Source organism: Mesocricetus auratus, unplaced genomic scaffold (genome assembly GCF_017639785.1).
Source record: "Mesocricetus auratus isolate SY011 unplaced genomic scaffold, BCM_Maur_2.0 Super-Scaffold_100023, whole genome shotgun sequence".
Taxonomy (NCBI): domain Eukaryota; kingdom Metazoa; phylum Chordata; class Mammalia; order Rodentia; family Cricetidae; genus Mesocricetus; species Mesocricetus auratus.
This window is the reverse complement of record NW_024429204.1, coordinates 3,875,047-3,897,024: the sequence shown is the minus strand read 5'-3', so window position 1 is coordinate 3,897,024 and position 21,978 is coordinate 3,875,047. Positions and strand designations below refer to the sequence as shown.

General features: G+C 48.4%; 1 protein-coding gene across 2 annotated transcripts in view; it reads left to right on the top strand.

Moving 5' to 3' along the window:
* The window catches only part of Ncald (neurocalcin delta), a 294,541-nt gene that overhangs the window by 109,901 nt on the left and 162,662 nt on the right, over positions 1 to 21,978 (top strand). For both annotated transcript variants that reach the window (XM_040730602.1, XM_040730600.1), the window contains exon 3: positions 5,379 to 5,428. The gene's annotated coding sequence lies outside the window, so the exon portion shown is untranslated. The remainder of the gene's footprint in view (positions 1 to 5,378; positions 5,429 to 21,978) is intronic.

Sequence of the window (21,978 nt, the reverse complement as noted above, 5' to 3'; positions counted from 1 at the left end):
GCTGGATGATTGCGTGTTTCCTTAACCGAGTCAGCCAGGCCCTCTCCAGAGTGGCCCATTGTCAGTGGCCTGGACAGAGGGGAGGACCACCCCTGGCCCTTCCACGTCCTTTGTGACATTCAGAGCCCACCGGTTGTCTAAAGATGACGCTTGCTGAATCCCATTCTGCCCATCTCTGCTCGCTGGAATCAGGCTGGTTTCTTTGTGTCCATCTTTAGACTTTTTTTAATATGCATACTTGCTGGGTTTTAGACCAATTGTAGGATGTAAATAGGAGTAACCGTGCCTTGTGGCTTAAGTCACAGAGTGATGGCATTGGAATGAAGCACACCGCTCTGGGGGGACCTAGGCCTGGGAAAATGGCAACAATGGCAGTAGCGTGGTTTTGTTTTATCTCCTTCCTAATGGAGATCACACTGGAGACCATCCACATGTTAACCACTCACTTGGCTGCTGAACTACACTTGCAGGCCCAGGAAAGGTTTTTAAATGGCAAGTTAGAATCCTATTAAATCCCCCTATCTATAGTTAATGCTATGTTTACTAAATATAAGAGAGCAGATTACTCCTTTCTCTACAGACTTGGGCTGAAAGTAGAAAGTGAGACGAGGAAACGCTTTAAAACATTTTTTACGCGCCGCTGCATCGTCTCCGTGGGTAACGGCATCTTCTGCGCAAATCTGACACGGCCTGAGTTCAATCCCCAGAACCCACAAGGGGCAGCGGTTGTGTGACGCTCGGACGCTGTCCCCGCCTTGCAGGAGAGTGTGACTCCTCAATGACAGAGCTGTCCTTGACACAGCTTTGGTTCCGGTAGCTGGGTCTCAGATGGTCAGCTGTGTTGTGAGTATATTTAGCTTATGCTAAATGCCCCAGGGACAATGAATATCATCTGTTTTCAGTTTAGTTGTGTTTGGGCCATTTGGACTTTTTTTTTTCCAGATGACTAAATATTAAGCACTTCCCCACTTCCTGGGGAAAACTAGGGTTGGATTTGAAGCACGGATTATCAGACATGCTTTAAATCACAGGAAAATGAAATGTAAAGAGTGGTGGGCTCTTTACAAGAGCTTTTTAAAAAGTATTGCTCTATGGGAATGCCAGATTTTGGGGATGAAAAATTGTACACAGAATCTGATGGACCAGAAATGATCCCAGCTCCCTTCATCGTGAATGGGTAGCATGGCTGACCAGGGGTTAGAAATAATGTCTCGGTAATGTTCCTACTACACATAGCGTTTAAAACTTTCCAAGGTTGTGTGTGATCCAGATGCTTGCGGCCTCTATCACTCCAGGGGACAGATAAACCTGGAGATTTGTATGTTCAGATAGAAAGCATCTTAGGCATTACCACTGTCATAAAAGAGTTTCCTCTAGGCTGATGAAAAAGTAAAGTTAACCAGCAACATCTATTTGTTTCCTCATTAACCATCAACTTCCCAATAGAGCTCTTAAAGGAAACATCAAGCCCAATTCGAAACAGATTTAGGATGACAGCATGCTCCTGTCTGTGTGTCTACCACGAGTGGTCTTCCTGTCGGCTCTCAAGGTCAATCCCTGCTGACAAACATTCAGGACCCCAGACTTCCTGTATTTTTCCTTCTTCATCCTCTTGCCATCCCAGAGTTGTAATATAAATTGTTACACATAATAACAGGCACATAGCAGGATGCTTTGAAAGTGAATTGTCTCCCCTGGCCCCAGGCACGTGTATTTAAGAACTTGGTACCCACCGCTGGCGCCGTTTTGGGAGGTCCTGGGACTGTGGTCCAGCCAGCTTAAATGGGTTGCTGCAGCTGGGCCTGGAAGGTGGTGACTCTTCTGGGGCTGAACTGTTTCCTGATCAGTCCGGATGCGTGTCTCTGCATCTCACACTTCTGTCACACAGCCAGAACCTCCCGGGCCTCCCCGGTCGCCTCCCCGAAGCTAGGAGCTGAAATGAACCCTTCCTTCACTAAGTTGCCGCTGTTGGGGGTTTGGCCATGAGCACGAGTGAAGCAGCTAACACAAACGTTTCCCCTCGTGCAGCTATGAAGAATAAACATGTATTTCTCACAGTTTTGGAGGCTGGGAAATCTAAGATCAGGGAACCGGAAGCTGGTGTCTGGTGCAGGCTGTTGGGCTGTCATCTGAGCTGGAGTGCTGTGGTCTCATTTGAAGAGGGGACAGGGGCTGGGGATGGGTACACTGGGAGGCTCCTGGTATAAGAGCCTTTACCCCATTTAGGAGAGAGATGCCGTAACCATCTCTGGAAAGCCCCATCTCTCTGTCTTACCCCCAAATCAACTCACAGACCTCTGTCCATGAAACACGTTTTAACTTACCCATGGTCTACTGGCAGGAATTCGTTCCCTCTTACCGTGTGAGGCCAGGGGTTGGCTTCAGGTTGTCAGGCTTGGTGGCAGACACCTGTGGGTCTGTGTCACCTTCCTGACCTCTTCGTGTGTGCATTTTAATGAAAACAACTGTCTGTAAAGATCGTGATCTATGACTTTTCTACTATCTAGACTTGTCTTCTTACAAGTTTACATTCCTCCCAGCCCACCTTGCCTATTGTCCCATTGATGTTGGAGAAAAGAATGGGTAAGATAGAGTGTGTTTCAGTCAGTGTACAGAACTCTGTAAGATAGAGTGTGTTTCAGTCAGTGTACAGAACTCTGTAAGATAGAGTGTGTTTCAGTGTACAGAACTCTGTAAGATAGAGTGTGTTTCAGTGTACAGAACTCTGTAAGATAGAGTGCGTTTCAGTGTACAGAACTCTGTAAGATAGAGTGTTTTCAGTGTACAGAACTCTGTAAGATAGAGTGTGTTTCAGTCAGTGTACAGAACTCTGTAAGATAGAGTGTGTTTCAGTCAGTGTACAGAACTCTGTAAGATAGTGTGTTTCAGTGTACAGAACTCTGTAAGATAGTGTGTTTCAGTGTACAGAACTCTGTAAGATAGAGTGTGTTTCAGTGTACAGAACTCTGTAAGATAGAGTGTGTTTCAGTGTACAGAACTCTGTAAGATAGAGTGTGTTTCAGTCAGTGTACAGAGGTCTGTAAGATAGAGTGTGTTTCAGTGTACAGAACTCTGTAAGATAGTGTGTTTCAGTGTACAGAACTCTGTAAGATAGAGTGTGTTTCAGTGTACAGAACTCTGTAAGATAGAGTGTGTTTCAGTGTACAGAACTCTGTAAGATAGAGTGTGTTTCAGTTAGTGTACAGAGGTCTGTAAGATAGAGTGTGTTTCAGTTAGTGTACAGAGGTCTGTAAGATAGAGTGTGTTTCAGTGTACAGAGCTCTGTAAGATAGAGTGTGTTTCAGAGTACAGAACTCTGTAAGATAGAGTGTGTTTCAGTGTACAGAACTCTGTAAGATAGAGTGTGTTTCAGTTAGTGTATAGAGGTCTGTAAGATAGAGTTGTTTCAGTGTACAGAGGTCTGTAAGACAGGGTGCGTTTCAGTGTACAATCATCTGTGAGTAGATCTGAACCTTGGGCAAAGACTTAGAGAAGAGAGAATTCTCCCAGCCTGCGCTGTTGGCGTACCAGGCTTGGTCCTTACCAAGCTATCAGGTCTGATGCTGGGGAAGGCAATGGGGTTCCACAGCAGGCCAACTCTCTCACTCCCCTTGATTCACCTAAAGCTTGAAATGGAGCTAATTACACATACTTCAAAATGCATAAAACATGGATTTACTTCATCAATTCTCACTTCCTTGCAGCGAAAACGTCCTAGAACGCCACTCTTAAAGTTACATGCTTGGGTGTCAACAAAGCGTCTTTGAGTTAAAAGACAGTCTATAAAAAGCAACTAGTTATATTTTCTTCTGTGCTAAATCGGGTTTGGAAAGATTTCTTCCTTTAAGCCAAAGCTTCTCAGTGATCGCTACCTCTTAAATGTATAGATTGCAAGCCAGAAAGCCGCAGGAACCTGTTTAGCATTAGATGGCTGAAACTAAACCAGTGGTAATGCCTGTCACTTCTGGGGCACAAGAGAGGGCCAACAGTTTGCCCACTGAAATCTAGTGCCTCTGTTCTGTAGGCAAAGGGGTAAACTGGTTGGTTCTCTTGCTAAAACGCCAAGTTCTGTTTCAGCTGTGAGTTCTCTGTCACAACTCACAAGAGTCCTTGGTGCAGTGACTAAGAGGTGTGTGGCAACAAGGGGGCACCTCACCAAATCCTCAATGACACAGAAATCAGTAGTCACAGTTTTCCAGCATGTCATGCTGAATTATTACAGTTGTCGATTTAAGTTTTAAAAAAATCAAGAAGGACAAACAGCCCTTGGGTTTTTAATCCCCGATAAAAGTACCATTGATGCTTATTAATTCAATAATGTCGGTTGGGATTTTTAAAGCGGGCCTTCCCAGAGGTCTTTGGCCCTCTTGATAGCTTTGGAATTATATTATAGAGATCGATTAGGTTGTCTAGACTGGTTGCCCCAGAGGTATTAAAAATGCTCTTTCTTCGAAGAGAGGGCGGAAGCACCAGACATGTGTCCATTAGTGATGGGACCCACAGACCCGTCTTCTGCCTGGAAGCTTTCCTGTCAGACTTGCTGAGTTAGTCTTCTGCCGGGCCGTTCACTTGGATTGCGGCAAAGCTCTAACCAACTTTCTACACTTAGTGATCTGTGTCAACCATGGCTTCCCGCAGTCTTAGTCATCAGGAGCTCTTACCCAGAGAACCATTTACCATTCCTTACTGATGTTTCAAAAAAAATGCAATGTGTGTGAATATGTGTATGTGTTTGTGTGCCTGTGGGCATGCATGGTATGCAGGTGTGTGTGTACAAGTATGTGTAACGTGCACTCGGAGGCCAGGGGGCAAACTTGGGTGTCACCCCTCAGGAGCCATTTACCTAGTTTTTAAGCCAGAGTCTTCCATTTTGCCTGTGGCTAGCCCCATCAAGGCTACTTAGTAGTAGGGTTGTCTAGTCCCAGCAAATGCTAGGGACCTGCCTGGCTCTGTCTCCCCAGCACTGGTTTACAAGCGTGTACCATCATGCCTGGCTCTTTTGTGTGGCCCCTGGGGGTGAGACACGGGCCCTCACGCTGTGTGACAAGCCCCTGCCCGGCTGAGCTATCCTCTTAGCAACGCTCAGTGCGCTGCTTTGCAGTCAGGTTTTACATATGTGGAAGGCAGCTCCTGAGGACCCAGGTCTTCCCAGGTGTCCTTTCTCTTCCGAGAGGCCTGTAAATGTTCGCAAGAAGTCAATCCCGGACTCCCCCAGTACCGACCTCTGCCTTTCGTTCTAGAGGAGCCTGCTTTGTTGATCTACAATCCCTTCCCAAAATGCACTAGCGACTCCCGGACGTGCTCGCCTCGTGCAAGGTGAGGACGCCTCCTCCAAGGTGTTTTCCACTGACTCCTGCTATGTTGCGTGTTTCTTGCAGGTCATCTCAGCTCTGGTCCCGTGGAGGCACCTGAAAGCCACAGCCGCCAAGTAAGTGCACGTTTAGAACTCTCTTCTCAGCGCCACAGGGGAACCGGGGTTTGCTGTCTAATGGCCTTCATACACACACACACACACACACAAATCGTTTCGTTCAAACATTTTATCAGTGAACAGCAGCAATGGGAATGGGGATCGCATGTACAGGAGAGGCACTAAAGCCATCTCTTTAAAACTGATAGAAATAACAAGTGGACAGAGGTAAATTAAAAAGAGCTCACGTGATCTCCAGGGGCTCACTGTAGCAACCTCCCCTGTCATAGTGAGCTGGGCCATAGGCCGGGGTATTTCAGATGGTGCCAGGGCATCAATTACAGCAGAGCCTGGCTCTTAACGGGCTCATATGTGTCTTGGGGATGTGTAGATGGGTTGAGTGATTTAACAGTTGGAGACAGCAGCTCTGTGAGCCCCCCGGCCCCTGCCACAAGGCAATGTGGAGCAGTGGGAAGTGTTCCAAATCTGGATCCAGATGCTTGGGTTCAATCCCTGGTCCTGCCACTTAACGGATACATATATGTCAGTTCCTCTCTGTGACTTGGTGTTCTCACCTTTACAATGGGTCTAATAGTACCGCCTCTCTGGTTGATGCAGTGCCATTTAAAATGCTTGCTAAAATTTTGTTTTCTTTTATCGTTCCCTGTCTTTGGTTTTTAAAGACAGGGCCCTCACTCCATAGCTCAGGCTGGCTCCAGACTCACTCTGTAGCCCAGGCTGGCCATGTACTTACTTACGGCACTTCTCTTGTCTCTACCTACTGGGTGCTAGGATTATGGGTGTAAGCTACCGCGTCCAGAAACAAACGAACACAGTTGCATCCATATGCTCTGTGTGGAGACTGAAGCATTGACACCCCCGTAACAATGAGCTCGCTGCCTGTGGCCCAGACGCTGCCTTCCAGTCTGTTCTGCGTTAACAGCAGGGTTCCTTGGGGTAAAGGGCTGATTAAGACTAGAGCAGGAAATACACAAGGTGAGCTTAGAGTATCCCAAACAGTGCCCGAAACCAAAGGAACGAGAAAGGAAACAAAACACCCCGCCCCCCCCTACAGATGTTGCACGAGCTCCCAATGTCTGGGACAGCTTCAGCAACACCATAAACAAAACAACACTGAGTCGTAACCTGAAGCAAACGACACATCCCCACACTCGTTTCAATGATTGGGTGGATAAAAAAAATAGATCACGGAGCCCCGCCCCACCCCGGAGCCCCGCCCCACCCCTGGAGCCCCGCCCCACCCCCAGCAGAAGAGTCCCAGCTAGTATACTGACAGGGGCAAAGCGCAGGCTACACCGGTGATTTCTTCCAAAGAGTGCAGAATGCAGAGGGTGGAAACACAGTGGCGGAGCCTGACAAATCCTCCTCCAGACAGGATTGTCTTCTACTCTGGGGGATGGAGCCCAGAGCGTCGTCCCTGCCAGGCAAGCCCTCTCCTGTCTTACATGGCGATGACCTGTATTAGTAAGAGGCGTGTTTGGTCTACGGTGAGAAGGACGCTCGACCGCTGTGATTTTCCTCCCCACACGTTCGCTGACTCTAATCGCGAGGAAAGCATAATCAAGTGGCGCACGAGAAATTTTCCCAGGCCGATGCCTAAGCCAACGTTATGACTGGGTGTCACGTCGTACCCCAGTTGACTCTGGTGGGATGCGGCCAGGACACGGACCGGACGGACGTAGAGCTAAGGGAGGCTGCTCGGCAATGAGAGGTGGCGTGCTTTGTGGTTTATCGGTTGTGATACACTCCCTTGTTAACGGGAGATGCTGACGTTTGCAAAGCTGAGCTCAGAGCCCACAGCTTCTCTCTGCCTGTCTTCACAATGGTCCTATAAATTCTTAACTTAAAAAGGCTGGAAGGGAAAGTTTTATTTATTTATTTATTATTTATCATTTATTTATTTGTTTTGGTTTTTACGAGACAGGGTTTCTCTGTATTGTTTTGGAGGCTGTCCTGGAGCTCACTCTGTAGACCAGGCTGGCCTCGAACTCACAGAGATCCGCCTGCCTCTGCCTCCCGAGTGCTGGGATTAAAGGCGTGCGCCACCAACACCTGGCCAAAAATTTTTTTTCTTAAAAGCGAAGTGTACCTCTCCCTCAAAACAACAGCATACAAAAACCAAGCTCTGGTGTAGAGATATACTTTCTAATTTAACAATATTTTTATTTGCATGTATACGTGTGTATGATATGTGCACATGATTACCCACAGAGGCTAGAAGATGTCAGATCTCTCAGAGCTGGGGTTCCAGGCAGTTGTGAGCCACCCAACACGGGTGCTGGGGACACTCTGAGCCCCTGCTAAGCCATCTCTCCAGCCCCCACCTGCTAATTTTTAAGTACAAAAAAAAAAAACCAAAACCACTTTGGTGTGTAATTCATTTGTGTTTCAAGATTCCTCCCTAGAGAGGTATATTCATCCACGAACTTTTAAGTTACACAGACAATGCATGTGTGGAGCAATCACCTCTATTTTTATCATCCAGGATGCATTTTGTCACATCCTGGGTATGACGGCACATGTCTGCAATCCCAGTTCTCATGAGGCCGAGGCAGCCGGATCTAGAGGTTTGAAAAATAAAATCACAGACATCAGCAACAGCTAGGAAAAAAACCAAAACAAAACCAGGGACTAAATAATTGTCAAAGCTGAGCATAATTGTTTGAGTGTAGTGGGAATTAGAGCTCTGACAGTTCCTTCTGTGTCCAAATACCTGACAGAGACCTGAAGAGGGCAGATGCTTCTCTTGGTTTCAGAGAGATCGCAGTCTGTCATAGCAGGGAAACCATGGCAAAAGGGCTCCATCTGTGTAACCAGCATTCTTCCTGCCAGCCTGGTCCCAGAGCCACGTCAACCCCAAATAATGCACAGGGACTCTATTGTTAGCCAATGTCTAGGGCTTCTCATTGGCTAGTTCTGCCTTAAGTATTAACCCATGACTACTAATATATATTTCTGTAAGGACTTATCTTTCCGAGGACGGCATCCTGATCACATATCAACTCCCCTACTTTTGACTACATTTCCCAGAGTCCTCCTCAACTCCTAGTCCCACCTATCTTGCTTCCCTATTGGCCAACAGTGCCTTATTCATCAACCAACAAGAGAGACGTATTCACAGCATGGCATCTCCCATCACATCTGTAGAGGAATGTGAGGTGACTGTACTTACCTGTAGACCACGGATCAGGGAAAGCTAGCTGGAACCAGGGATGCCTATGGCCTCCAAGGGCGTGTCCCTATTGACCTAACTGCCAATGAGGCTTCACCTCCTAAAAGCCCCACAGCCTTCAAACAGTGCCACGGGCGAGGGCCTAGTGTTCAAAACACGAGCCCACAGGACATCTCAGATCCAAATCACAATAGAAACCATGTGTCTTTGTTGCTATTGCTACATAACAAGTAGCTTCAAATCCAGGCCTTAAACCTGTTTGCATTCATTGAGTCCGGGGGCAGCTAGTCCCAGCAAAGCAAGCTATTGACTCCTCTGGTTCTTTATCAGGGCTCAAGGTTTATCTTTTAGCTCATGGAGTTGTGGAATTCAGTCGAGTCTGGAGTACTGAGTCTTTCACTTTCTCCGTGGCTGTCATCTGGATCCGTTCTTACCAAGGAACTACCCATCCTCACTCTATCTATGCCCTGTGACATTCCCTAGCCCTGTCACCCGCGGGACAGCGTAATTGTCTCAAAGCCAGCAGAGGACACTCTGGTCTGCTAAGCTGGAGTCTTGCATAGCAATTAGGGAACTTTCTACCCAGTTGACACTGCCACAGTTGACTGAAGGGAAACAGCAGCCTAAGCGTGCACTTCTCGGGCAAGGATCACACTGGGGATCGCTCGGGGGGGGGGGGGTGCCTTGTCATGTGAGAATTGCACGTAAAGGCCATGGGTTGTGGGATGTTGGGATCTCGTGGCTGTTGGGATCTGCCTTGGAAGAGCAAAGTGGCAAAAGGCTGGGTGAATACCCTGCACCCCAAAGTTGTTAGTGACTAACAACACCCCTAGGAATTGTCAGATAAGAGCTGGGATTATATGAAGATCAAGGAGTCAGAAAAAATATTTGGAGGTAGTTCTTAGATTTATCACTATTTCTCTGACTAGTCTTTTTTTTTTTTAGCACATACATTTGCATGTAAGTATGCTCTTGACTCCATGGCAACCATGTTTATGAATTTTAAGAACTCACTTCGCCAAAGTTCAGATAATATAATAGCATTGCCAGTTTTTCAGGGTTATTCATTTTGAGTCTGGGTTTGTTTTTTTTTTTGTTTTGTTTTTTTTTTTGGTTTTACGAGACAGGGTTTCTCTGTATTGTTTTGGAGGCTGTCGGTCCAGCCTGGCCTCGAACTCACAGAGATCCGCCTGCCTCTGCTTCCCGAGTGCTGGGATTAAAGGCGTGCGCCACTACCGCCCGGCGAGTCTGGGTTTTTTTTTATCTTTCATTTCAAACTTCTGTCCACTAATAACTGATAGAATGATACCATTGTAGTTGTATGTCTCATGCTCTGCATGTGTTTGTGTATTTTAAACATGTTAGGTACAAATTTTTGCAGACTCCTTATCATGAATTCTGAGTCCTTTTCTCATAAAAGGTCACATCCAGAAATGCTGGTGTTACCATGTTGTTCCACTAATCACTGTAACCACCACCTACGTCTTTGGCATCTTGGTTTTTTTGTTTTGTTTTGTTTTCTTGCTTTGGTCTGCTGGTTCTGTGGAAAACCAAATCACCGAGAAACCCTGTCACATATTTAGGCATCAGAAGTCACCTGCCAGCGATGCTTGGGTTGGAAATAATCTCGGGACTGTGGGTGAGCTTGGGTTGCAAGGTGACTGTCCAGAGTCTCCAGTGAGGTCACTTAGAGCCCACGAGGGGACACAGATAGGAGGTCTTTGCCATTTAGGTCTCAGATCTGCAGCTGCCTTGGAGTGGCTGAGGTGAGGCTAACGGGAAATGCATATTGGAAGTCTTCCAGTTAAGACACTTGCAGGAGAACTCAGCCTCCTTTCCAAGTCTCCTCCCCTGTTCCCATCAGTCACTAGAAGTCAGCCTCAGGCTGTAGGAGCAAGGGTGCCTAATAGACCCTGGCTTTTATCACGGAAAGGTCACAGCTTCCTCCCCTCCTTCTTCCCTGCTCTGGGGTTGTTTTCTCTGTGGGAGCTACACAAAGGTGTCTTTGAAAACCATATAGACAATACGTGGAGTGAATACAAGTAACCTTTCCTGCCCGGGGCAAGTGCAAGCAGAAGCCCAGGGGTGCGTTTATCTCTGGGTGAGTCTTCCTCGGGCTGCCTCTCGGGGAAAGTTCTAGGATGTCTCTCAGCTCCTGACCTGTGGCATCACTCAAGCCCTTCCGTGTGTTTCTTTACTGGGTGGGGCTTGGGCTTGCCTAACCAAGTCCTAAGGTTTATCTGGCACATATCTTGACGTATAAATCCGATAACTCGCCTGCTACTGAAATCCCAATGCGTTTGCTGATGACTGAAGCAATGAGTGTTAGGCTTTGTGTGGGAAGAGGTGGGTTTGCTTTGAAGTGGGGGTTGTATTAGCAATGCTTCTACAATACATCTGCCATCAAGGTTTTGTTTCTGGGGCACACTAATGCTTGTTGGTGGTTAAGTCCAAGTTGGGCTTTTCCTCGTTTGGGAGTTCCCAAGGAGCAATTGGATCAGGCAGTGCAGGCTTGCATTTCGAAGCAAGACCGACACTCACCAACTCATTGATTATTTCTCTTTCTCTGATACTGCCTCGGAAACTGGTGTCTCCAGTAGACTTCGCCTCCCCCAAATCTGACCGCTCCTTTCCCAGAGTTCAAGCTACAAAGATATTCTGAACTCCATCTTTCTCAGGCCTTCCTTGCTAATGGGACAGTTTCTCCCCAAGGACCATGGGATCTTCGAAAGCAAGAACTTTGAAGCTTGTCTGCCTCTAATAACGCAATGCTCTGTGCCCAGTGACCAAAGTCCTTGATGTCTCCAATCCCTGTCCCTGCTGCTGCTGCTTCTTAGCTTATCTAGCAGTGTTTCTTACAATGGACTGCAGTACAACATCCCCCATTTCAGGAGTGCAAGCAGAGGCGGGCCCAGCCAAGTATCCACACCTGCCCTTGGGACCAACCCATCTCCCTTCTCCACCCATCCTGGAGCCTCCACCTTTGTTTCCAGGCATCTCTTCTGTTGTAATTTTAAAAAGCGGCACACAAGAGAAAGGCGACAGAGCTTCAGTAGAGGGCTTTTTTTTTTAAACTGGGGCAGAGTGAAAGGAAAAATTGGGGAGGAGAGAAAGGAGACCGGCCTCTAGGGACAGGAGCAGAAGAGAAGAGAGAGAGAGAGAGGCACAGGGAGGGGGAGACATAGAGACAGGCAGAGAAGCAGAGAGAGGGAAAGACAGAGAAATGGGAGGTGGGTGGGGCCCTTGTAAAAGGGAACACAGTGAATGTGCACAGGTGATGCTCTTGTGGCTGCGGCTGAGGGCGTGTCCTGTCAGAACCCCAAGGGCAGGCCGGTACTAACTAACATCTACATCTCAGCCTCTGGATCTTCTCCTTGAAGGGATTAAAACTGAAAATTAGCCATCCTAAGTGAGCCATGTCCTAAGAACTCAAAGCCATGGGACAGAATGACTCCAAGACCCTAAGTAATGCACCTCCAAAGGTGAGCCTCCTGAAGTTACGAGAGCGAACCTATTTTTTAATCCATCTGACTCCCCTTCAATCATGTCACAAATGCCCTGCTTATGCTGAGAGCTATTGAAAAATGAAAACCTGAACTCCTGTCTGGAACTGAAAACCCTTCTCATCTTGCCACCCTGGCTTTCCACTCCCTGCTTTCCTACCTACTGACTGTAAGTCCTTGGGCAAATTTCTGAGATGCCTGGAGGTCAGTTTACCTTCATCCCTAACGTCTTCAGAACACAGCCCATATGGTACTAGGAAATTCAGCGATACAAGCAAACACACACGGCACAGTTCTGTCAGTAATAAATCCGAGCCAGGCAGCTTGGAGGTTGAGGCCAGGAGCAGGTCTACTCAGCAAGACAGCGACGGAGGCGGAGATTGGAGGAAGTCACGGATCAGCACTTTCCTCCTTCTGGGAAGCCATGAATGCTGGCCCATGGCTATGACTGCTCACCCAGGGGCTCCTCTGTCATCCCAGATCCGCTCCTGGAGGCCCACAGCACAAGGGGGGAGACGCCGCAGACAAAATTACCGCGGTTTAGCTGGGAGGTCTGACTGGTTCACGATTCTGGAGCCGGAGAGTGTCTCATTCTGTGAAATAACCCGGTTTCCAGTGGGGTGAGCGGAGAGGGTTAGCCTTACGTGGGGGGGGGGGCAGGAGGAAATAAGAAGCAAAGGGCGGAGTTCTTGTTCCTCCTAATCTTATAGGGTAGAAGCAGAGGGCTGTCCCATCATGCCTGCTCGTACAGACTGCCCTTTTCTGACTGGTTGCTGTGGAGACCTTCAGTCAACAATCTTCTTCCTCCTCTTCCTTCATCATCCTCCTCCTCCTCCTCATCCTTTCCCTCCTCTTCCTCCTCCTCCTCCTCATCATCATCCTTTTCCTCTTCCTCCTCCTCCTCATCATCCTTTTCCTCCTCTTCCTCCTCCTCATCATCCTTTTCCTCCTCTTCCTCCTCCTCCTCATCCTTTTCCTCCTCTTCCTCCTCCTCCTCCTCCTCATCCTTTTCCTCTTCCTCCTCCTCCTCTTCCTCCTCCTCTTCCTCCTCCTCCTCATCCTTTTCCTCCTCCTCCTCTTCCTCCTCCTCATCATCATCCTTTTCCTCCTCTTCCTCCTCCTCAGCCTCTTCCTCCCCTCTTCCTCTTCTTCCTCCTCCTCCTCTTCCTCCTCCTTTTCCTCCTCTTTCTCCTCCTCCTCTTTCTCCCCCCTCCTCCTAACACATTTCAGGCTTCAGTCTGCTTACATAATACTTAGCATGTATAGCTCTGTTATGATCTGGTCTGCGTAGATTTACTACATTGCTTTGTCTAAAATTACGGCCTCCTATAAACGCTCATTTAGCGCGTGTCTTGTCACTGCAGCTGAGGGGTAGCGGTGGCTTCCTCCTCGATTGAAACCATGTGTTTCCAAAGCCTCTCTTCTCCTGTGGTCCACACAGTATCCACAGCCAGCGTCCCGCTCACTCTTTTACCCCCCAGCCGCTGTAAAGAGTGCTCACTTAGTCGACAGTAGGCTTGTTTGAAAGGATAAAGCATCCTGGATCTTCCTGGCGACACGAACGGTTACAGGAAGAATTATAGGGGAGCTCAGTGTGAGTGTGTGGATGCGTGTTTATTGCACGCGAGAGTGGCGGAAAGGATGGTGAACCTGCCTTGGCTTGGGATGCTCCAAACCGACCCTGTTGGGATCGGTAAAGGAAGAAGAGACTCGGTTCAAATCGCATCCTCCCTGAAAATGCTGGTCATGTTGCTTGGAAAGAGAAGCGAGCTCCCCAGCCCGAGCATGTAAAATTAGAAGGATGTAAAAGCAAGTCTGCTGCCGAAGGGGAGGGGCTGGCAGATTGGGATGGGTCCTCACAGCCTCCTGGTGTGTGATTTAACACCACTCTGAGCTTTTGTTCCATGGTGTCTGGGACTGGGTTTATTCCTATCCCCTCGTCAAAAGCAGCGGCTTTTAAAAGGGTGGATGTTTTCTTTCCATTCTCGTTTGCACCTTCCCATCCCGCTGTTTACAAGATTGGTCTCTCACACTCCACCTGGGGTGTTTTCTATTATTGTGTAGTTAAAATTGCCAGAGGAGTCTCTAAGATGCTCTGTTTGGAAGGATGGGGAGCTGTGCTGCCCCATAGACTCTGTAGACTCTCAGCATGGGGTAGCATCTCCCCACAAGAGAGGCACATAGCTATTACGAACCTGTGACCAGTATCGAAACTTTGCGCATCCGAGTTATTCCGAGTGCTTGAATGTATCGGTTATGTATCTCATTGTAGAGCCTCTCACCGGGGCTGGTGCCTAGGGTCGGAGGAGGCGGAGCCCTGGCTACCTTCTCCCCCAGCTCTGTGTGAGAAATGAAGTCACTGCTTCCTCTCACTCTCTCCCTACCCGTGCACACCCTTCTGTTCTCTTCATCCTTCTCACCCATTGCCAGGCTCTCAGTGTCTGTGTACAGATGACTCACTGCCAGGTAACACGGCCATGGTGGCACCCAGGACCTACTGGAAACGGAAACTGTCAGAGAGTTTGAGAAGCAAGCACTTTGACTACATTTGTTTTCGTTCTAATTGCCGTTTTTTTTTTGTACCAAGATAGACAGTGATTCCTGAACTCACAAAGGGTATAAAAAACTGATCTACTAAGGGTTGCAATGGAAAGGACAAACTCACAAAATACAGAGAAGGACTGAAGCCGTGGCTGACCCCACACACACTGCCTCTCTGCCCGTTTGAGTCTCCCTCACGCCAAGCAAGAGCCAGAGCAAGAGAACCAGTGCTACTTTGTCCTTCAGCTTTTAAGTTGTCACATAGCCAGAAAAACAAGACCACACCTTAGGGCTCACTGTTCCCAAAATCATCGGCTCCACAGACGAAATCCCACAACAGGACAGGCTTAGGCAAATCAGAGTCAAGTTTGCCCTTGCCCTTCTGGAATTTCTTCTTGGCCTCGACTTACCAGGAGTCCTTCCCCCTCCCTCAATGGCAGGTGCCCTCGTCGGCTTCTGTTAACTCTTCACTTGCCACAGACCTTCATCCTGGGCGGGATGTGGCCTCACCCCATCTATCCCCGGATGCTAATTTCTCCCTACCCAACATCTCAGTTACTAATCCTTCAGGAATAAAGCTGTCTCACCTAGGCTGGGCACCATGGCAGGATCACTCTTACCGCGCAGGAGGCTGGGGCATGAGAACTGGGCATCTGGTGCCATCCTGTCTATACAGCCTGATCTAATGACACGTAAACATTGATGCCGCGGGCCACCTGTGCTTGGTGTGGTCCTCTGCGGCGGGAGAGAAGAAGGCACAGCTCAGCTCACCAGGCGTCGGAAGACCTGGGTTTTCTATTCTAGCTCGGCCACTTGCTAGCTGATGGCCTGGGGTTAAGTCCCTTAACCGTTCACCTTGGCAATGATGAAACTGATGAGTCGGTGCTCTCCCTCCTTAAAGGATATCAGGCCTTCGTCTGGCACGATTATCACAGTGCTCCAACTGAGTCCAACTGAGAGGAAGTAGCTGAAAGTTCTTTGTTAATAAATCCAGCAAATAGTATACATTTACCCCCACTCTATGGGTCCCTTTAAAAGCGATCTACACTTAAGTCTGAATGTGAACCCTCAGACAGAGGAAGGCCTTGCTGTTGTGTCTTAAAGAGTCCCAAGGTGACGGCAAGGAGAGGAGCTGAGAGAGGCAAGGTGTGACATATTCTGCTCACTGGCGGATGTGACCGTCAGCCAGCACCTAAGGAAGAGCTCCTTTGACCCAGGGAGCAGCACCCACCCCCCCTTAGACATTAGGGTGCTCATGTGTGGAGGCTACAGGTAAAGAGAATGGGCATGGTGGAACCAGTTGAAACCGGTTTCAAGGGACTGGTAGGATCTGATGAGCTCAGATCCGCGGTCACAGGAACGTGGGCGGGCAGGCAGATCTGAGAGCCATGGTTACAGGGAAACAAACCAAAAGGTGGCCACTGGAAGGAGGGAAAGGAAAAGAGGATTGAGAGCTGATGTATCTGGAAGGCCACAGGAGATAAGGAAAACCGAGTCCAAGGGAGCAAAGGAGATTGGGGTCAAAATAGTGTCTCTGCCCCAAACGAATTTAGAAATGCTCTGAAATATCTGCAGAGAGACACAGAAACGAGGAGAGGGAGGAGCAGAGGTGGGCAGGGGAGAGGGGCAGAGGCTGACGGTAGAGGTGAAGGTTTAGAGCCCTTTTTTTTCTGAGAGAAAGTCATTACTGGAGTCACGAGATGGAAAGCCAGGGGGAGAGGTTAGAGATAAACTCCAAAGAAACCGCTACAGTGGTTGTCAGATTAAAGGGTAGGGGGACCCAGAATTGAGTTACAGATAGAAAAAAAAAATGCTGCTTTAGTCTAAAAATCCCCATACAGAATTTTAGACATACTAAAAAGGAATCATTTAACAGAGATATAAAATTCGAGTTTAAGTGCAAGCTCAGTATTTTTATTTGCCCCATCTGGTAACCTTAGACGATGGTGATGCCCCCCATTCGCAATGAGGTCAGGGAGGGGGGGAGGGGAGACAGGGGTGGGCCTGGGAATGACGCACAGGTGTCAGGAAAAACCCGGGGCGCTGCATTGCCATGGCACGAGGTTATTGGAGAGAGTTGAGCAGGAAGGGTCAAGGCCACTGCATTGGACGGTTTGGGAATCCGGAGGCAGCTTGTGGAGAGCAAACGGAGAGCTGGCTGCCGTGGGTGAAGGAATCAGTGTCCGATTAGGAAGCAGGAGGAGAGAGATGCTTGTAAAGGTGGCCAAGAAGAAGCCATACCTTCGGGTCCGAGGGAGGCTGAGGAAGAGCCAGAGAGGCAGACTCGAAATGGAAGAGGCATGTCGGAGAGACGTGCCCACCCTAGAAGGGGGTTTTACGAATAAATGGTGGGTCGGCATTTGCAGGGAGGATGAGCCCTGCTCCTCCTGTTTCTCAGACTCACGGAGGACGCAGGAGGAAACAGACACAGGTGTGGTTTTTTAAAGGAGAGAAGGACTCACCGCTAGACTCAGTCATTGAGAGGGGATGGGATGGAGGCAAAACTGGGGAACAGAAAGGAAGGTCTCAGAATGCACCGTTTGCTCCTGGCGGGAGCGGTATGATGAGGAATTCAGCGCTTGTAGCTCATCCGAGAGGGAGGGCCTCGTTTCCCTCCACTGGCGTCGTTTTTTCTTTCTATTCTAGCAATCCATATCAACTCACAGCAGGTGGAACAGCTCACCAGGGAGAGGGAGCTAACAGCAGCAGAATTAAATAGGCCACTCTTCTCTGTTTTCCTAACCCTGGAAATTCTGGCCTCCAAACGATCAGGGCCGCGTACCCACATCTGCAGTCTAGGAATGGTGCAGGGGGCGTGACTCGGGGTAGGTGTGTTTGCAGTCTTGTGGGGTCCTGATCTGGATGTGCTCCCGTCACACAGAGTGTGTCTGTGGGATCAGGGGCCTTTCTGCGTCCCACGTAGGTATCGGGGACTCACAGATAGAAGATAGATAGATAGATAGATAGATAGATAGATAGATAGATAGATAGATGAATGGATGGATACATACGGGTTCCATTCACCCTTCAGCTCTCTGGGAACAGCTGGAAGTTCTGCAGACAGGGAAAGAAAAGAAAAATGTGGCCAAGCCTGCAATTTCACAGCCGCTTGACTTTTCTTCTTGCAAGAATAGAGGTGCCATGTGCAGCCCTAGGAGGGGGCTTCTTATAGAGCTGCAGAAATGAGAAAGTCGAGAGAGAGAGAGAGAGAGAGAGAGACAGAGACACAGAGAGACAGAGACAGAGAGAGAGACAGAGAGAGAAACAGAGAGACAGAGATACAGAGAGAGACAGAGACAGAGAGACAGAAAGAGAGAAAGAGACAGAGACAGAGAGAGAAAGAGACAGAGACAGAGAGAGAGGGCCAAGAGATAGAGAGACAGAGAGAGAGAGAGAGAGAGAGAGAGAGAGAGAGAGAGAGAGAGAGAGAGAGAGAGAGAGAGAGAGAGAGAGGTTGGGGAAGCACTGCCTACTGAAGCTTTTCTGCCTCCAGATAACATTTCCAGCTCCAAAAGTGCTCGCCCTCTCTTCCTCCCCTGCGGGCCCCAACACAAAAGCACAAATGAAATTCCTAAAAGCAGACTACTGTTGTCTGGTTATTTTTAGGATTCCATGTTAGTATTTGTCAACCCTCGCAGTGTTAATTTGTCCTCCCACCCATTTATCTTCCCGCCTCCTTGTGCTAGGCTTAGAAGAGGCACAAGGGCGAAGCAGCCGGGGACCTCGTGGAAACGTGTCCTAGAGCCAAGGGCCCGGGTCTTCAAAAGTCAGCCTCCCTCGCCCCGGTCTTGCAGAGAAGAAAGATCTGGATTCTGCTAGCCAGGACAGCAATAAGAACGTGGGTGCATGCAAACCCGTTAGAATATCTGGGGGTGCATTTAGTCAGACCGGGGGCTCCGGTCACAAAACTGGGTTAGGGAATAGCCACGAGCAGGAGATGCCAGGATGATGAGCTGGACCAGAGGGCAGGTAAACAGGGGTCGGAGGGAAGCAGATCCCAGAGGAGAGGAAAGTAAATCCACGTGAACAGCCGGGGCTTGAGACAGCTGCAAGGCTGGAGACGAACTGGACTGGTCTGGGGCTGGGGGAGGAAAGCCCTGCACTGGAACAAACTGTGCCCGAACCTTGACGCCCTGCCCATTGCCGCCTCAACTCCCTGCCCTGGAATTATAGGCAGCTGGTCTGTGGACCTGTACCGGTGGCCACGCCCCTTTGGGTGTGGCTTCAGGCGGAGGGAAGCATAAGGTGTGGTCTCGCTTGGGAGGGTCTTTCTGGTGGGTCCCAGATCCGGTAGGAAGGGCAGGGTAGCTCTCCCAAGGTTCTTTCTATTTTTCTGTGTAATTGTTCCATAATAAACACCCATTTCTGATTTATCTTGGGTTTAGTGATATCATTACATCATTGCCTTCACTGGAATGAAAGCCAGAACAGACATGCTCAGGTAGAGGAACTCCTCCCGGGGAAGTCTTCTAAGAGAGGGCAGCAGGGCCTTGTCCAAAGACAAGACGCATGACTACTGAGACCCCTTCCTACCCATCTTTAGTTCCCCGGAAGCAGGCAGGAGTGGTTTCTTTTGGTAACTTAAAAGTATTGCTTTGGTCTGACAGCCTTGGGGGCACATGGTAGGCATGTCCTGGTTAGTTTTCTATCAACTCAATAGAAGCTAGAAAATGTCTCTATCAGATTGGCCTATAGGCGAGTCTGTAGGGCATCCTCTCGATTAATGATTGATGGGGACAGGCCCAGCCCACTGAGGAAGGTGCCATCCCCAGAGAGGTGGTCCTGGGTTGTGTAAAAAAAAAAAAGCAGGCTGAGCAAGCCAGTGAGCAGCATTCCCCCATGACCTCTGCTCCGGTTTCTGCCCTGGGCTCCCATCCTGACTCCCTTCAGTGATGAGCACTGACGCGGAGGTGTGGCCAGGCAAACCCTTGACTCCCCGAGTCGCTTTGGTCGTGGTGTTTGTCACAGCAGCAGAAGGAAGACTAAAACCGTGGGTGTAGTGACTGTCTGACAAACCAAGTCTCAGTCGGCCGGAAGGAGGGGTGGGGTAGGACGGAGCTGAGAGGCACTCAGAGGAACAATGCCTGAAAATTGCCCAAATTTTCCCAAAGACGCCAATATACAGAGTAAAAAGGACAGATGAAATCTCAGAAATGACTAACACAAGGAACTGCTCTAAGACGCGCAACCATCAATTATTTTTAAATGAAGTAAGGGAAGTGATTGTTCCAGCAGTGACCGGATAGATGGCTCGCCTGCAGGTGAAGTGATTTGCAGGGCATCACCCCTCAGGACGCAGCAGCTGGAGCAGACATGCTCTACATTCTACATTCGATGAAAATGTATTAAAGAACCTAAAGAATAAGTCCTAGTCAGGTGAATGGACGCACAAAAACCATTTGACGACACTCAACATCCATTCATGATAAAGGCTCAGAAAACCGAGAGGGAAAGTATCGTAAGTCACCATGGGAAATAAATCTGCACGCCACTGCACGCTCACTTGGTGGTGAGAGAAGGAATCCTTCCCCCTCCTGCCATCAGGGGCACCGTCATGGCGCCCCCCCCTCCCCGCAGCTCCCTCAGCGTAGCGAGGGCATCCAACAAGGTTCAGGGAAGCCAGAAGCAGTGATAGAGGCGTGCAGGGCCTTACAGAGGACGCCATGGCTTACCCAGAAAATCCAAGGGGATCTACCAAAACCCAAACCAACAAATAAACAAAGCAAACGAACCCTAGGACCCAGGAGTGCAGTTCATCAAGGTTACAGAATGAAAGAAAAACTCAGTAAATATCAACTGCTACAGATATATATGTAATATATATATACACACATGAACATCAAAGTTAAATACTCAGTTTCACTTAATAACCACTTTGAGACATGGAATATTTGCCTTGCTATTAAAAGGGGGGAGAACATGGATATGGAATATCTACCTAACATGTAGAATGTTTTATAAAGATTATAGTGCAGAAAATTATAAGATTCCAAAAAAAATCAAAGAATATTTAAGTAATAGGAGAAAATGCCATGGTATTCACGTGTTGGAAGACATCACATAGCAACTATGTCGGTTCTCCCCAAATTAACATCCAATCCTAGTCTCCATGTACTTTTTATTTTTAAAAGTCTCAAAGAGCTCGGGTGAGGTAAGCAATGTTTTTCTAATATTTAAGTTAAAATTAAGATGCCTAAAGCAGTGTTTCAAAGTAATAAAGTAAACTAGTTTGAAGATTGACGTACGGTAATCCATTAATCACAGCAGTCGGAGATTGACGTACGGTAATCAATTAATCACAGCGGTCGGAGATTGACGTACGGTAATCAATTAATCACAGCGGTCGGAGATTGACGTACGGTAATCAATTAATCACAGCAGTCGGAGATTGACGTACGGTAATCAATTAATCACAACGGTCGGTGCTGCGTAGCTTCAGCATCAGGTGGACACACTGACGACGGAGCAGCTCAGAAGACCCCGGGACTTGTCATGAGCAAGAACTAGCCAGGTGCTCTGTGTCGCTGTAATTCAGTGAAGGGTTAACTCTCGAGCAAGCCAGCCGTGCTGGGGGCTCGAGAGGTCCCGTAGGTGAAGATGTCTGCCCCAAGGCTGAAGGCCTGAGTGTTACCTCTGGGACACAGGTGTTGAAAGGAGAGCCCTGACGCTCAGAGCTGTCTTTTGACCTCCATTCATGTGCTGTGCTTCATACACACACACACACACACACACACACACACACACACACGTGCGTGCACACATGTGTACACATATGCACACACACGTGAGTATACACATGTGCACACACTTGTACACACACTCAAACAGTGAACGCACAATGCACACACTCACAAATGTGCCTACACACATGTACACTCATTCACACACAAATGCTCACACATGTGCATACATATATGTGCATGCACATGCTCACACATACACACACATGCATACATGCATACATGCATGTGCTCACACACGTGCATACACACACGCGTACACACACATGCTCTCACGCACACATTCTCACACACCTGTGCACACACTCTCACTCTCACTCATGCACATGCATGCTCACTCACGTACTCTCACACACACACACAGTGTAGTTTAAAAGATTGATAAAGATTTAAATATGAAAAATAGCAAAAGCTTCAAAGCCCAGCATTTTACAGCTCTCCGTGTGGATCTTCAACTTGAATACAAAACAAAAACTTCAGGACCCACGGGCTGCTGCAAAGCCCTTAAATGTCTCTCTCTCTCTCTCTCTCTCTCTCTCTCTCTCTCTCTCTCTCTCTCTCTCTCTCTCTCTCTCTCTCTCTCTCTCTCTC